General features: G+C 34.6%; 1 protein-coding gene across 2 annotated transcripts in view; it reads right to left on the bottom strand.

The window, feature by feature from the left end:
* Positions 1-16,530, bottom strand: part of LOC106074390 (uncharacterized) — a 98,100-nt gene that overhangs the window by 31,658 nt on the left and 49,912 nt on the right. The gene's annotated exons all lie outside the window — the stretch shown is intronic.

Genomic DNA, 16,530 nt, shown 5'->3' with positions numbered 1-16,530 from the left:
ATTAATATAAAAAGAAAAGCTTTAATGGCCCAAACTCTCTAAAATATCGTTTTTTTGTTAAAAACACATTGAGAATAAAAAAAAACCTACGTATGTTAAAATCTCAATAGAAGACCTTAGTATTAGTTCTCTTTTTAAACAAAAAATAACATAAAAAGAGTATATTGCATTTTAGTTTCTCAAATAGATTCAGACTACAAACATAAAAAAAATAATTTAGACTAAACTCTAAATATTCCTAAACGTCTATATGTTTATTTAGCTCTTTAGTGGATATAAGTGGGGGTTTCTACTGACGAGTTGAAGACACATCTCCATTCCAAGTTTTGATATGATTATATATTTATGTTTTATCTATAATGTTTTACGTATTTTGCTATAAGTAAAGAGGTTATAATGATGGAAGAGATATTGTAAGATGCTCACAAACCATCAACTTCTCTATATAATGTTGAAGAGATATTTTGTGGGTCTAATTCTGAACTAAATCTTTGAGTATTCGAATGTTTTTCAAATCGTTATCTATTTTTGTCAGGGTGGCACTGTCTCGGATGATCCTCCAGCGTAATTGGTTTCATATCGTCATAAAAAGTCACTTAGGCTAATGATTTTTTGACAAGGAATGAATGAACAATTTTAAATAATCAAATCTTTACAATTACATCTCTTGTTATTACATGTAGACAAAATCAAGTTAATTAAATAAGTATTGAAATTAAATACAACAATTTTTCATTTGAATAGCAGGATAAATATTTAAAAGATTAACTAAGGAACAAATCATATATTAATGTACGAAAGAATTACATTAATGGAATGTAAAAAATATTTGAAGTCACGACCTGTTTAAATGAAATCTATTCTTGTAGATCCCCATGGACATCTCATACACCCCCAATTTACTTTCTAACTTTCGTAGACCACTTGGAAGTCTTTGTAGACCCCTTAGGGTCTATAAAGACCACTTTGGGAATCACTGATCTAGACTATCTTTTAAGAAGGTCAAGAAAGAAAATGAGTGAAGGTCTATGTCAGTAAATAAAAAACGATATAATTGTTAACTAAACTCTTCAATGCGCATTGGCCCTGACTCATTCATTCAACTATTACTAATTGACTTCACCTTGCAAACGCCGTGGAACTTTTTAAAGCAATGTGGGACATGTAGAGCACAATAGTCATTCATTGCACTCTAAACCAGCGCCAGCTGTCTGGACTCTGTTCTGCCACTGGATTTTGCTGACAATGTGCTTGAGTATGAGGCTGATGCAGCGGAAATCTCCCTCCCTTTAATAAATTTTCATCACGCAAGCCACACTCTCTTCTCCCATATTCATCAATCAAAAAGCCCGCAGCGAAAGGCAAGTGGCGAAGTGGCAGGTGTGGATACACTGGTAGCGACGATGTGGTCGCTTGCCAGTGACTGGGATAGCACTGGAACTTAACAGCCGTCTGATCGAGTAAACATCCCTTTTTAGGAATGCACTGCTCAACACCTAAGCATGAGGAAGGGGCTAGAAAAAGTGCCCTAAACATTGCATATCCCCTATGACCCTGTCCAGTCTTCTTCAACTGGCGGGGATCCCACTAATGCAAGAGAAAGAAGTCAAACACAAACCTAAAGAAAAAAAAAACAAATCAAAACACATGAACTCACACTCTGCGCCTGGAATGTCCGCACTCTACTTGACCGTATTGAATCTGACCGTACTGAATCAAACCGTCCTAACGTCGTACTGCCCTCGTGGCAAGAGAAATAGTCAAATACAATGTAGATATTGCTGCCCCGATTGAAACGCGACTTGCAGAAGAAGGACAGTTAACAGAAGTTGGCACAGGCTACACGTTCTTCTTGATTGGCAAAAGTAGCGAGGAAAGACGTAAAGCTGGTGTTGGCTTCGCGGTGAAATTCAAATTAGTCAATAAGTTAGCAGGATTACCAAAAGGCATAATTGACCGTCTAATGACATTACGCCTACCCCTGTCCTCAAGGTGACATGCAACTCTAATAAGTGCTGTCACGAACCCCCTCACCTCAAATCACACCCTCACTTTACTCCCCTCACCTCAAATCACACCCTCACTTTACTATCTCGGCTCTTTTTTTCTAGCAATGATTCTTACGTTTGGTGCGAGTAGTTACTTTGAATAATAAATCATTATTTTAAAGCAATATTACATTACAGTGTCTTAACTTATTCACAACATCAAAATGACAACATATATATAAAACTCGTGAAGTCAACTTCTAATTAAAACTAATATTTAATATTCTATTTAAGGCATCAATGGCCTCTTTAAAATCAAGTACTAAATGTAATAAGTGATTGATTAATTAAATAGTCTATGACTGCTTAATAATAAAATACTACAATAGAAATACATGCAGAATGAATAGCATAAAACAACAAGAGAAATAGTCTTTCACTCATGCTCAGCCAGACCAACCAGTTTCCTACTCAATGCACGCTTCTGGATCCAACATCACAAGGCTACATGAGTTCAACTTATGTTGTCTCTCTTTCATTTGTGTAGACTATCGTCTGTCGTTCATTTTCTAGCTTCTACCTTCTGTCACTGACTCAAAGACTGTCACCAACTCAGACTGTCACCAAGTCTGTAACTCTAAATAAAGAAATAACCAGGATAATGCTAACAGCTAGCTAACGCGCCAATTCTATTTATTCTTGATCAACTAACTTCTAATACAATAACTAATACAAATCATTTTCTTACCCTGGTCCTTTAGAACTACTTCCTACATGCTACAGCATCTCTGGCACACGACACACGCCCCTGTAGACACCAAATGGCGCTGTGTCCCAGTCTGCCCCAAACGTCTCTCTATATAGGCTGAGTATCTAGCCCACGCCTAAACTAACATTAATAATTGTCTGTGTCTGTCCCGACCCACATATTAGTCTCTCTACAAAACAATTATCTAACTGACATTGCCCTAACCTTTGTCTGGTCTCTTTCAAGTCTATCGGTGAGCCTTGTTAACACCTATGAAACTAATTAATAACTCTCACACACTCAAAACACTGTGACAAGTGCCTTTGCCCCAACTATGTCCAACAAAGACAACATTAAGGAAAACTTCTACTCGGACCTGAACTCTGCAATTATCAAAACGTCCAAAACAGACAAACTAATAATACTGGGAGACTTCAATGCCAGTGTAGGCTCTGACTGGAAAACCTGGAGTAATGTTCTGGGCAGACACGAAATTGGTCAATAGCAATGGTACATTGTTACTAGAAATTGAACAGCCCACAAGCTGACAATAACAAATACCCTTTTCCAGCTACTTCACAGAAAAAAGACATCATGGATGCATCCCAAGTCCAAGCACTGGCATCAAATAGACTTCATCATTGTCAGACAGTCTGATAGACAAGACGTCAAAGTCACCAAAGCATTATGCGGCGCTGACTGTTAGACTGATTATCACTTAATCCTATTCAAGCTAAAAATATGCATCAAACCACCTAGACGTCCCCAAGAATGCAAGCATGCAAAGCGCATAGATGTTGGTAAGCTCCCTAACCCAGATATCAAGCAAGATCTCATTAGCAAACTAGACAGTGAAATTAAAACCATGCACATGTGGAAAACAGCTGGAATAAACTAAGGGATTCTGTGTACTTTTTGGCTAGCAGCGTCCTCGGTCAGCCAAAACGCAAGCACCAAGACTGGTTTGAAAAAAACAGTGTGCAAATTAAACAGCTTTTAACACACAATAAACATTGCTTTAAGGCATTTCTGTGTAATCCACCTTGCCCTCAAAGCAGGGAAAGCTACACTAATGCCAAAAGAGAGGTCCAGCGGAACCTGAGACTCATGAAGTAGTCATGGTATAACAAAAAAGCAGAAGAAATCCAGTCTTATGCTGACAGTAAAAATGCAAAAATGTTTTTCAATTTAATCAAATCTTTTTATGGTCCTCAACAAAATTGCTCCCCTCATATTCAGTGCCGATGTAAAAAAAAAAAATTATTACAGACAAGGAGGATATACGTGTTCGCTGGGTTGAACACTTCACTACTGTTCTTAACTGTCCATCAAGCATTAGCACCTAAGCCATTGTTCTGGAACAAGTCCTAATAAATCATTCCCTTGCTGACCCTCCCCGCCTCATTGAAATGAAGACTGCAATATCCAACTTCTCAACTGGTAAGGCACCGGGACTAGACTCCATCCCTGCTGAAATATACTCACTTGGCAGTTCAGAGCTGACAGCTAAACTAACAGAAATCTACCAGATAATGTGGGAATAAAAGAAACTACCACAAGAGTTAAAAGACTCCTCCATTATTCACCTCTACAAGAGAAAGGGAAAAAGGCAGTTATGCGATAACCATCGTAGCATATCCATCCTATGCATTGCTGACGAGATTCTGGCTAGGGGGGTGATATTAAATAGACTACAACACCACCTAGAAACTGGCCTACTACCGGAGAGTCAATGTGGATTCAAGCAGGGTAGAGGCACGGTTGACATGATCTTTGCAGTCTGCCAACTCCAAGTAAAATGTAGATAGCAAAATTCAAATCTCTATACTGCATTCATAGATTTGACTAAAGCTTTTGATAATATCAGTCGTAAAGGCCTTTGGCAAATCATATCTAGATCCCAGATCAATTCATAACATTTGTGCGCTAATTCCTTGATGACATGCAAGCAAGAGTCCAAGACAACGGAGACTACTCCAAGTTTTTTTTCTGTCTCAAATGGCGTGAAACATGGCCTCACCATAATGTAAAAAGACAGAAGTGCTGCACCAACATCCTCCAAATAAATCTGTCACAGAGCCAGACATTCTCATAGATGGTCAGAAATTAGCAAACTTTATAAAGGTTGTCTATCTGGTAAGCACCATAACAGCAAACGCAAACCTAGATGATAAGGTTGACTTCAGTATTGCTCGTGCAGTGCTGCTTTGGTAAATTTCAAGAACAAGTGTGGCAACGGAGAGGACTCAGCATATCCACAAAACTGAAAGTCTACAGTGCTGTAGTCCTCCCGTCACTCCTATATGCATCAGAGTCCTGGACCCTATATTCCCGCAACACCAAAAAGCAAACTACTAGCGCGTTGGGTACACGGTAAAAACTCTAAATTGAGTTTTATATTTTTTTCAAGTAAAAAGTGTAATAAATTTTAATTTGGCTATAAATTGAATTTATAAAAAAAAAATGTTGTGTACCAATAACTGAGCTGCTTATTAAATTTAGAATTGCTTAAACAATTTTTTTATAGATTTTCTAGCCTTTGTGTAATAATATTTTTAAGTGTAAGATGACAACGATGATTTTGAAACTTATTGTAATGATATGTTGATTTATTACGATGAGACTGCATTGATCAGACAAAGCATATTGATGTTTAATCTCGTACAGTTCTTTTCTGCTAAACAATTACTGAACACTCAAACAATATCGTGATGGCATAGATACATATTTAAAATATGAATTTAAAACTGAGATCCTTCTAATATAAATACAAAGCTTTTATTCGGTACTAGAAATCACTTTAATAATATACAGACTTTATGTAGTGTTATGACATGATTAGAATTAGTATTTGTTTCGGAAATAAGGGGAAAGTTTTACTTAGTGACAAGTGACGTGACAGATCTTTAAAAAACAAGAACGCTCTAAGTGACGCTACAAACAAGACGCTTTGTTTGGAGCAGTTGAAATAACCAATAATAGATATACGGCTTTACTGAAAAACATTGGATGGATCCCATCTTAATTATTAAAGTATTTATGATTGTTTGATACTATCGTCGACTACTTATATTGATTGTTTGGCATTTCGCCGGTGTTCCTGATTTGGTTGAAGGTTACCTCATGATCATTGCATCGATTACATTCAACACCGCGGAAGAGCCATAAACAATATGTACAATACAATTAAATTTAAAAAACATTGACTGTCGTCATTTAAGTCCCTGAAACTAAGAATGAATCTCTTAAATAATTTTTACGATGCAAACATTCAACCAATAAAAAAGTTAATAATTTTTTATTCAAAATGATTGCATGCTTTCGCTCCGTGACACTTTACTTAAATTTTTAAAGTAGATTTAACTTATATTACATTTAGATTCTAGATCTAGAAATAGATCTATATCTAGTTAAGATCATAAGAGTTCTAAATTAACAGTATAGAACTTGCTCTGGATGGCTATATAATGAAAGTACCAATAATATATATATGAAAGAAAATCCGCTACCGAGGACAAACGCAGACGGCGAAAAGAAAATCTAAATCGACCTCCTGCGGACAATGGTTATGCTTGCCCTGGATGTGGTAAAATATGTAGTTCACAGCTGGATCTATCTACCTACTTTTAAATTCATAAGTTTTAAAAGAAAATATTTTAGATCAGTAGTCTAGATGAAAGATCCAGATTTGCTTTATGTCTATTTCGTTCAGACTCTACATCTCTATATCTAGATTTCTTAAAATTCGGGTTAAAGTTAGGGTTAGTTCATTTTAAATGCCAAAATAAAATGGTCTGGACTATTTTTTAGCATAACGATTTTTAGGCCTAAACATACCATAGAGCCTATCAACTATTTTAAATAAAAAATAAAAGGCAGAAGAAAAGTCCAATGAACTGAATAAGACTATTTGTTAAGGCTGAAAGTTGGGGTGAGAGAGATAAGTGATAAACGATTCTACGCCCTGTCCAATTCAACGTAATAGAATTGCTGTCCAATGGAATTTATAGGGGAGAGTTTACTCTTGAACATTTTATTATTATTGTTATAAGTAAGAAAAAAAAGTTAGTGGTGCTTGACTTAGTGAATCACATATAACCTGGGAACAGATCCATGGGCGTAACCGCTGGACGATGCTAATTCCTTATAAATGGAAGAATATGCATTAAGATAGCAATGTGTATTATGTAACTCTCACCTTGAAGTTAGATAGTTTGTATATGTTAAGATTAAGGCAGGAAGCAAGAAGCAAGGAGATGATATTAAGTAAACAATAACAGCAAGCGTTACAGCCTTCTTTTTCGTTTTTCTATTTAAAAGCTTCCCTAAGCAGAGAGGCAGAAAATTGTATAAACTCCCAGGCCATTTGTTCTTTAAAAGATGAATCCTTGAGGTATTTTTACTTTTTCAAAGGTGAATTGAGTAAACAGACTAAATGTTATGTTTTAAGCTAACATTCTAGCGATTGTTTTTTCTAAACTGGTATTTTTTAGGGGAAAAGCCGCTAGTAGGTTTGTGTAAAATGTCCATCTATTCGTCTGTCACACTCAGATCTCAAAAACTAGAAGAAAAATTTTTAAAAATCATATTTCACCATGCGTTGTGGCTTGCAAAGTTTTGGTGCAACGTTGCCTTTTTTTTTCTAAAATCTTACCATTTAGCTCATAAAATTAATTATGCAAGCGATTTTTTCACAAACATACACCAACTCTAAAATAAAACATAAATGTAAAGAAGATTGTTTAATATATATTAACAAAAATATGTATTTATTTATTTATTTTGTTTTATTTTAAGTAGATATATCACTTAGTCAAATATATTTATAAAATGTACAAGAAATGTTAAAAAAAAAAATTACATATTAGTTAACTGTGTTTTTCTAGTATACTAGCTACTAAATTTTAAAAAATACGTTTAGCGCCCCCGAAAGGGGAAAAGAAGGAAATCCGTTTAGATTTCAGAAACTAGAGGAGAAAATGAAGATCGAAAATCAAGATATTTTAGATCATTCAAAGCTCTGATACAAAGGCTACTCATTTCTTTTCCAAAAGTGAACAATTTAGTTAAAAAAATTATCTATGCAAGTAGATTAAAAAAAACACCACTTAAAAAAAACGTGTTTTTTTTTTAAATACACTGACTTCTTCATTAATAACTCAAGCTTCATTCATAGATTCGCTCATTGGTACTCAATGGAAAAAGTATCAATGTATTATTAGTAAATATATTTTAAATTTATTAACTCATGTAATGAAATGAAGCCATAAAGTTACCACAAATGGAGGAGCTGGAATACTTATCGAATGGCCAGATGGAGGAAAACTAGAAAAATCCTTTGCAACTGGAGAGCTCTCTGACAGTCACAGAGCAGAAAGGGAAGCACTAGCACTAGCTGCTACCATGCTAGCAAATCAACCAAGTTCCCCTCACAGTCAGATTGTCTTTCTAACAGACACAAAAACAACCCTCCAAAGCTTGACAAACTCTGATTCCCCTTATATTAAAAACCTCAGAACAGCACTTACAAAGCTCAACAACAACAGCAAAAAAACTGTTATTCAATGGATACCAGCTCACATACAACTAGCAGGAAATGAGAAGGCTGACACACTCGCCAAGAGTGGGAGAACAAACTCACAAGTAAACTCTGCACTCTATCCAGAAGAAATGAAGAAATCAATTGTAGATAAAATAAATGAGAAATGGACGAGCTCCCATCCAAATCACAAGAAAGATGATGCTTACTATAAGCTATCCCGACAAGACCAACGTCTAATCTTTCGACTCAGGACCGGACACAACAGAACACATGTTCCGGAAGCTCAAAATTGTAACCAGTGAAATCTGCCCATGTGGAGTATCACCAGAAAATGCCGACCACGTCCTCCAAAACTGCTCTCTCTACCAAGAGGCCCGTATAAGACATTGGCCCCAAATCACCCCAATAGAAAGAAAACTATATGGAGAGCTCCCTGATTTGGAAACCACTGCGCAGTTCATCTCATGTATTGGTCTAGTCATATGAACACTCCAACATAACAATGAGAACGATGAAGAAGAAGAAGAAAAGAAAAAAATGTATTATATTTTATTATTATTGCTATTATTATTTTAGTGTCCAATGATTTGTAAATTGTATTACTTTCAACAATCAAAACAAAACTATGGCTTGAATATTCCTGGTTCATTAGTGAATTTGATGGGGGTCGTACCTGAGTTTGTTTGTTAACACAAATTCTATATCACACACTATCTTTGTAATCTTATTTAAAATCGCATTATAAAGTTTTATATAATCAGTTTTTTTTGTTTAGTTTCTCCATCAGGATAAAAAGGATACTTTTGTACGTTTTGCCTGTTGGTCTGTCTGTCCGTCTCGTTTAGATATAATATAATACTACAGATACAAAGTTTTCCATGCCAGTGTTGCCACTTCTCGGTTGATGTCGAACTTCTATGGCTGAAATATCCTATCCATTTCGAAATTCCCAAAACTTCACAGTTTTGATTCAGTGTAATAAATTGTTATGAACATAATAATATTAAACAGAGTCGAAAACCATGTCCGCTTAGCATGGCTTTAATACACTGAATGACTACACAACACACATTTCGTGAACACATTCTTATGGACGAGTACATGTAAACATAAACAGTATACAATTTTCATAGCAGTACTTTTGGTTGCTATAGAGGTAGGCAGGTTGTATTGATGCATAGATTTAGCTTCATGATATTAGACGGTTTTCTTCATTAGTATTAATTGTGCTAATCGACATCGTTCATTATCGAGTACATTTGTACTGTTGGCCTTTCTCTCTGTTTTAGTTCGTTAAGCACCAAACAACATTTAGAAAAAAAGTGAACGGCCTGAATTCGAATTGAAGGGCTAAAGCCTCCTCAGCCTCTTTATGCAATTAGATTAACCCCTGTGCTAGGAAAGCGCTCCAAAAATAAAAGGTTTTATTTTATTTGTATATATCTATTGTTACTTTCAAACTTTCCTCTCTGCAATATCTGAAGGGGACTAATTTAACGTATATATTAATATATCAATGTTCAGTACATTTTTTTCGCACCATATTCTAAGTGTAAATCTAAAGGGTTATCATTAGCATAGTATAATGTTTAGAGTTATACATTCGCTTGACTAGGGGGCGGGATAAACAATTTACATTTTCTCTTAAATCTAATATTCATTAGTTATTAAGAGCAAAAAAAAAAAAACCTCAATAAGCTATCTAAAGTAGGTATTGTCTTTTTTATCATTTTCATAATTTTTATTGTATTAATCAACACAAGACAAACATTAGAACCACAGTAGTTGAACTCAAAGATGAAACTCTTATGACTAAAGAAAAATGTCAGTTATTAAGAGTAACAAGAAAGCTAAAACAAATTAATTCTATATATCTTACCAGTAACACAAACTAAAAACGCAAAATACTTAGGTGTTATAATAAATAAAAAACTGTCATGGAATCCCCATATTGATGAAACTATAAAAAAAATCAAACAAAGCATTCGGGTTTATTAAAAGAAATTTCTATAAATCAAATAGGAACATAAAACTAAAATGTTATTTAATCTTGGTTAGGCCAATAATAGAATATGCATCCTCTGTTTGGGACCCCTCAACTCAAGAAAACAGTAAGAAACTGGAACTGACACAAAAAAGAGTAATGAGACTCATAACAAACGAATATTCACATTTGACTAGAGTAACACCTTTAGTTAAATCACTAAATTTAGAAAGCCTTCAGGACAGAAGACGCAAAAATATAATAAAATACTCAGTAAGACACAAAGATAAAGGCACATTCCTCATCCCATATGCTAGGACAAATTTGTACAAATACTCATTTTTTCCTTAGTGCTATTAGAGTATGGAATGGGTTGCCTGAGCTAGCCAGGAAAACCAGTGACTTGGCAGAATTTAAATCATCGGTTAATATGCATGACTGAATGCATGACGCGTAGGACGTAATCATCTTTTTTTTGAAGTAACGTCTGTATTATATAAGATAAGATAGGATAAAGAAGGTGGACAAAATATTGCAAAGATCTGTATCACTTCGAGACAAATCCAAACAAAATCTATACAACTAAACCCTGGGGACAACATATACCTTGACGAGACTCCAATAATAGAGTCAGAAGTAGAGGAAGTATTAAGATTACTTAAATTTGGAAAAGTCACATGGAATTGATCAAATACCATCAGAACTTTTATGCATGGCGTCTCACATATAACTAAATGTTTTAGAACAATCTGTCTGCATATATGGGACGAAAAAACGTGGCACAAAAGCATTATAAATGTTAAACATTTTTTTGCCAAAGCTTTGCAATTTTTTGGAATGGGGTTGTTTAGAATTTTTAGTCACGTGGTGATGTTAAATTTCTGTTGATTTATAGTGGGAAATCTGATAAATGTGTTAGGTCGATATTTGGTGATTTTAATCAATTCATTTGCGGTAAACAATAATTTATTAACTGCAAGAACATAAGGTACACCATTTTATAGCTTAAACCAGTGATGCCCAAAATACGGCCCGCAGGCCGGATCTGGCTCTCGAAGTAGTTCCATTCAGCCGGCCGAAACATCAGCACAAAGTGTAGAAAATTTCCCTTTCAAAAAAGAAAATTCAAAAAAATTTATGTTTACCTACGTCAGAGACCTTACTTTTTCTCTGATGGATTAGTATCATGACCTTTGTATGTTTATGAAAAGGGATTCTAAATGTAGAAACTTCCAAGAAAAAGTGAACAGATCTTTTCTATTTTGTGTAATATGAAAAAAAAAGCAAACATATTTGTTTTATAAAGCAAGTGTGACTATTTAAAAAAACAACAACATATAAACGATATTATCAAACAAATATGTCGACATTCTTGATTTGAGAAACAAATAAAAAATTGTTAAACTACGTCTAGAGATTGGAGCAGGGGTGGGCAAATTACGTCCGGCGGGTCACATGCGGCCCGCCGGAGTGGTTTTTGCGGCCCGCGGACATTTACAGAAATTAGGGGTGCTTACATGTACTTATAAAAAATGCTAATATATTTTTTAAAATGTAAAAAGAAACATTGTCTCCACATGTCAGTGCATCACGTATGATGTAGAGGCTAAAGAAACATTGTCTCTACATGTCAGTTCATCACGTATAATGTAGAGGCTAAAGAATCATTGTCTCTACATGTCAGTTCATCACGTATGATGTAGAGGCTAAATAAACATTAGCTCTACATGTCAGTTCATCACGTATGATGTAGAAGCTAAAGAAACATTGTCTATACATGTCAGTTCATCACGTATAATGTAGAGGCTAAAGAAATATTGTCTCTACATGTCAGTTCATCACGTATAAAGTAGAGGCTAAGGAAATATTGTCTCTACATGTCAGTTCATCATGTATGATGTAGAGGCTAAAGAATCATTGTCTCTACATGTCAGTTCATCACGTATGATTTAGAGGCTAAAGAAACATTGTCTCTACATGTCAGTTCATCACGTATGATCTAGAAGCTAAAGATACATTGTCTCTACATGTCAGTTCATCACGTATGATGTAGAGGCTAAAGAAACATTGTCTCTACATGTCAGTTCATCACGTATGATGTAGAAGCTAAAGAAACAATTTTTTCTCGATGTCAGTTCATCACGTATAATAATGAGGCTAAAGAAACATTGTCTCTACATGTCACTTCATCACGTATAATGTAGAGGCTAAAGAAACATTGTCTCTACATGTCAGTTCATCACGTATGATGTAGAGGCTAAAGAAACATTGTCTCTACATGTCAGTTCATCACGTATGATGTAGAGGCTAAAGAAACATTGTCTCTACATGTCAGTTCATCACGTATGATGTAGAGGCTAAAGAAACATTGTCTCTACATGTCAATTCATCACATATGATGTAGAGGCTAAAGAAACATTGTCTCTACATGTCAGTTCATCACGTATGATGTAGAGGCTAAAGAAACATTTTCTCTACATGTCAGTTCAACACGTATGATGTAGAGGCTAAAGAAACATTGTCTCTACATGTCAGTTCATCACGTATAATAATGAGGCTAAAGAAACATTGTCTCTACATGTCAGTTCTTCACATATGATGTAGAGGCTAAAGAAACATTGTCTCTACATGTCAGTTCATCACGTATGATTTAGAGGCTAAAGAAACATTGTCTCTACATGTCAGTTCATCACGTATGATGTAGAAGCTAAAGAAACAATTTTTTCTCGATGTCAGTTCATCACGTATAATAATGAGGCTAAAGAAACATTGTCTCTACATGTCACTTCATCACGTATAATGTAGAGGCTAAAGAAACATTGTCTCTACATGTCAGTTCATCACGTATGATGTAGAGGCTAAAGAAACATTGTCTCTACATGTCAGTTCATCACGTATGATGTAGAGGCTAAAGAAACATTGTCTCTACATGTCAGTTCATCACGTATGATGTAGAGGCTAAAGAAACATTGTCTCTACATGTCAATTCATCACATATGATGTAGAGGCTAAAGAAACATTGTCTCTACATGTCAGTTCATCACGTATGATGTAGAGGCTAAAGAAACATTGTCTCTACATGTCAGTTCATCACGTATGATGTAGAAGCTAAAGAAACATTGTCTCTACATGTCAGTCTAAAAAGTTTAAAGTAAGCCCGTACTTTGACTGATAAAAACAGGTTTTTAATAAATAAAAGAACAATATCCCAACCATAAGCTATAAACGGGAAAGTTATATGATTAACAAACATATTGTTGACCCAATTAACTCAGTAATCAAACTTATCAGAACTAGGAGTCTTAATCAGGAAGTACTTGATGATTGGGAAACAAAACATTCCGATGTTAGGTACCACAGTAGTATCCGTTGGCTTAGCAAGGGCAAGGTATTGAGAAGGATATGGAATTACAAGGAAAAAATCGTTACGTCCCTTGAAGGAGATTGTGACTTTGTTACTAATAGTTCAAATGAAGAGTAGAAAACAGACTTCATGTTTTTCATTGGAGATATGACAATGGGTGATTTGCGCATGAAATATGTGTGCATTTAAAACTTTTTCAAAGTTTTCCCATTTCTCCAGTCAAGCAAGCGAAAACAGATTTTGTCATTTTCCTTTGCTGAAAGGTGAAAATATTTCTAGTGAAATGGTTCAAAAGTACGTGCCCTATTTGGATTTCTTGACTGTGGAATTTTAAAGCAAAATATTTTAAGACGTCAAGAACTTGGAAACAGTTTTCAATACCCTCAGTTCACCATGTAGTGCAGAAGCTATTTCAACTCCAGCAGACATACTTCAAAGTAAATAATGACCTGAAAGAGAACCTCCGTGAGTTTTATTGACGCCAGAAGCTGTATTTCCACAATTTCAAATAACTTTGCTGCTAAACGTTCACTTTATTTGGGTCCACAAACATCTGTGAACAGTCTGTTTTTTTTTATTAAACAAGTGTAAGAACATGTAAATGTGCAGACTGACTGTAATTTGACAGCAGTCACAAGGATACCAATTAGTAAGCTAGTGGTGAAATGTTGTAATGTAAAAAAAAAATAACACAATTTAGAATCTATATTCCCAAAATTCGCTTCAGAAATTGCTAAATCTTATAATTCATCAATAGAAAGTGTACAAAAATAAAATGTAAATGTACAATACAGTACAAATGTAAATTAAAAGACACTATACACAGTTAGCAAGCGTATTTATCTAAGTTGTAAGTATATATATATGCGGCCCTACATTCCCAAATATTTTAAAAATGCGGCCTTCGATAGAAAAATGTTACCCACCCCTGGATTGGAGGATTGATGGGAATATTTACCAAAAAGAGACAAAAAAAATGAGTCGGTGGTAAAGCTATCTACAATGTTGCTAACATTTTAAGCTGAGACATGAAAACATTTTCAGATGCGTAAAAAATATTAAAATAAACCTCAAACATGCCAATTTATTAATGTAAGTACTAGATCCACAGGTTTCTAATCAAATAGTTTGAGGTCAATTCAATTTCGTTTTTGCACCTTTTCGGTGGTATAGCCCGCGACACGAGTATTGGAAATTAAAATGGCCTGTAGAAAGAAATATGTTGGGCCTGGCTGCCTGGTCGTGCGGTTTGCGCTTGACTGTCGTTCGGATGTATCGATGGTCTCGGGTTCAAACCCTGCCCGCTCCCATCCCTCGTTGTCCTGCGGGAGGTGTGGACTAGGAAGTAAACTATCTTAAACTCTGAAGGAACATCCGAAACTTGTAAAACATTTTACAAACAAAGATCACCGGCTTAAACCTTATATTATTAAGCCAAAGGGTATAATAAATAATAGTCTTTTTTAGACCAAATTATTGAGATATAGCTCTAAATCTTAATTTAGGTCTAAGTAAATAAGAACATTAGGATAACTAAATATTGAAAAAAAAATTCATACCATCGATTCCCAAAAAGTAGTTCGACTGGATTTAACAAGCTGGTCAGATAGACGTACACATGTACGGCCTAGAGTACTGTACGTGTGTAGTCCATGATGTCAACGTTTTTGTCCTTGCATGTTATGCAATAAAGTTTGTTGTATGTCGGAGTAGTCAGACAAGAAAATAACACATTGGTCTAGTTAGTCAAGAATGTACGTAGATCTACCTTTACACTAAAATAGTTATTCATCCTCCTAATACAAAGTAAATAGACTGTGTGTCCGACTGATTTTAAAAATTATATTTTTTATACCATGTAGGCCTTGTGTACTGTAGTGTGTGTACTGTAGTGTATAGTCCATGATGACAAGACCACCCTGTTTTTTTTCCTTGCACGGTACGAATAGTCTATGTTGAGTGGTCAGACAAGAAAATAACACACTGGCATGGATGTCAAGCATAGATCTACTTTTACTATAAAATAGATACCCAGGTCAAATGCTACTTCGGTTAATATTTAAATGTGAAATTCTAAATCCATTTCTTTTATGAGATTTTAAACTTTACCGGTACTGTAAGATTTTCAGTATGTAATAAGCCTATATAATTTTTTTAAAGTAAATGTAACATTGTTTTTAATGTCAGATATAGGACTAGCTTTCTTAAGCTTCAATATTTTATTAAGAACGCAAAAGAAGAACAAAGCTAACAGCTTTTGCACTTCAACTTTGAAAATACTAAATTTGTTATACATTCAACCATTCATTTTTTAAAAAATGTTTTTGTTTTTCGATCTTTAGGGGAAAAAAGTAGACAGATCACATAGCTAATTCCTTTGATTCTGTCTTAAGTTGAGCCAAATCCACTTCTGTTAAATCTAAAAATCTAAAATAACAGTCTAATCACTCAATGTGTTAATTATAGATACAAAAGCACCTTAAAACCTTATTAGTAAACATACAAAGGTAAAATCAATAAATAATTGCGAAAACAGAAACATGAAATCATTAAATCCTGACTTTTATAAATTAGACATTTAAAGCAGAGATTTTAATTAATTTTTTTTTAGAATAGAAAGGACACATATTTATATAGTAGTTTGAACGCCACCAAAAACAAAACAAAAAATCACATCATATTCAAAAATGTTGAATCACCATTTTGCAAAATTGTCACTGTCTCAACATCTGTAATAAAAGGCATTATTTACAGACAACTGAATTTTAGTTTAAAGTTATGCATGATCTATATAACCAATCATTTCTTAAAGCAGCATATATGCAGGCCTTTTTTTTTTGTTGTTGCTTAAAATGAATCATTGGAGATGAAATCACGAGTTGGTCTGTGATAGTTCAAGTTAAT

This window comes from Biomphalaria glabrata, chromosome 8, assembly GCF_947242115.1.
Source record: "Biomphalaria glabrata chromosome 8, xgBioGlab47.1, whole genome shotgun sequence".
NCBI lineage: Eukaryota > Metazoa > Mollusca > Gastropoda > Planorbidae > Biomphalaria > Biomphalaria glabrata.
This window is presented reverse-complemented; position numbering and strand designations above follow the sequence as displayed.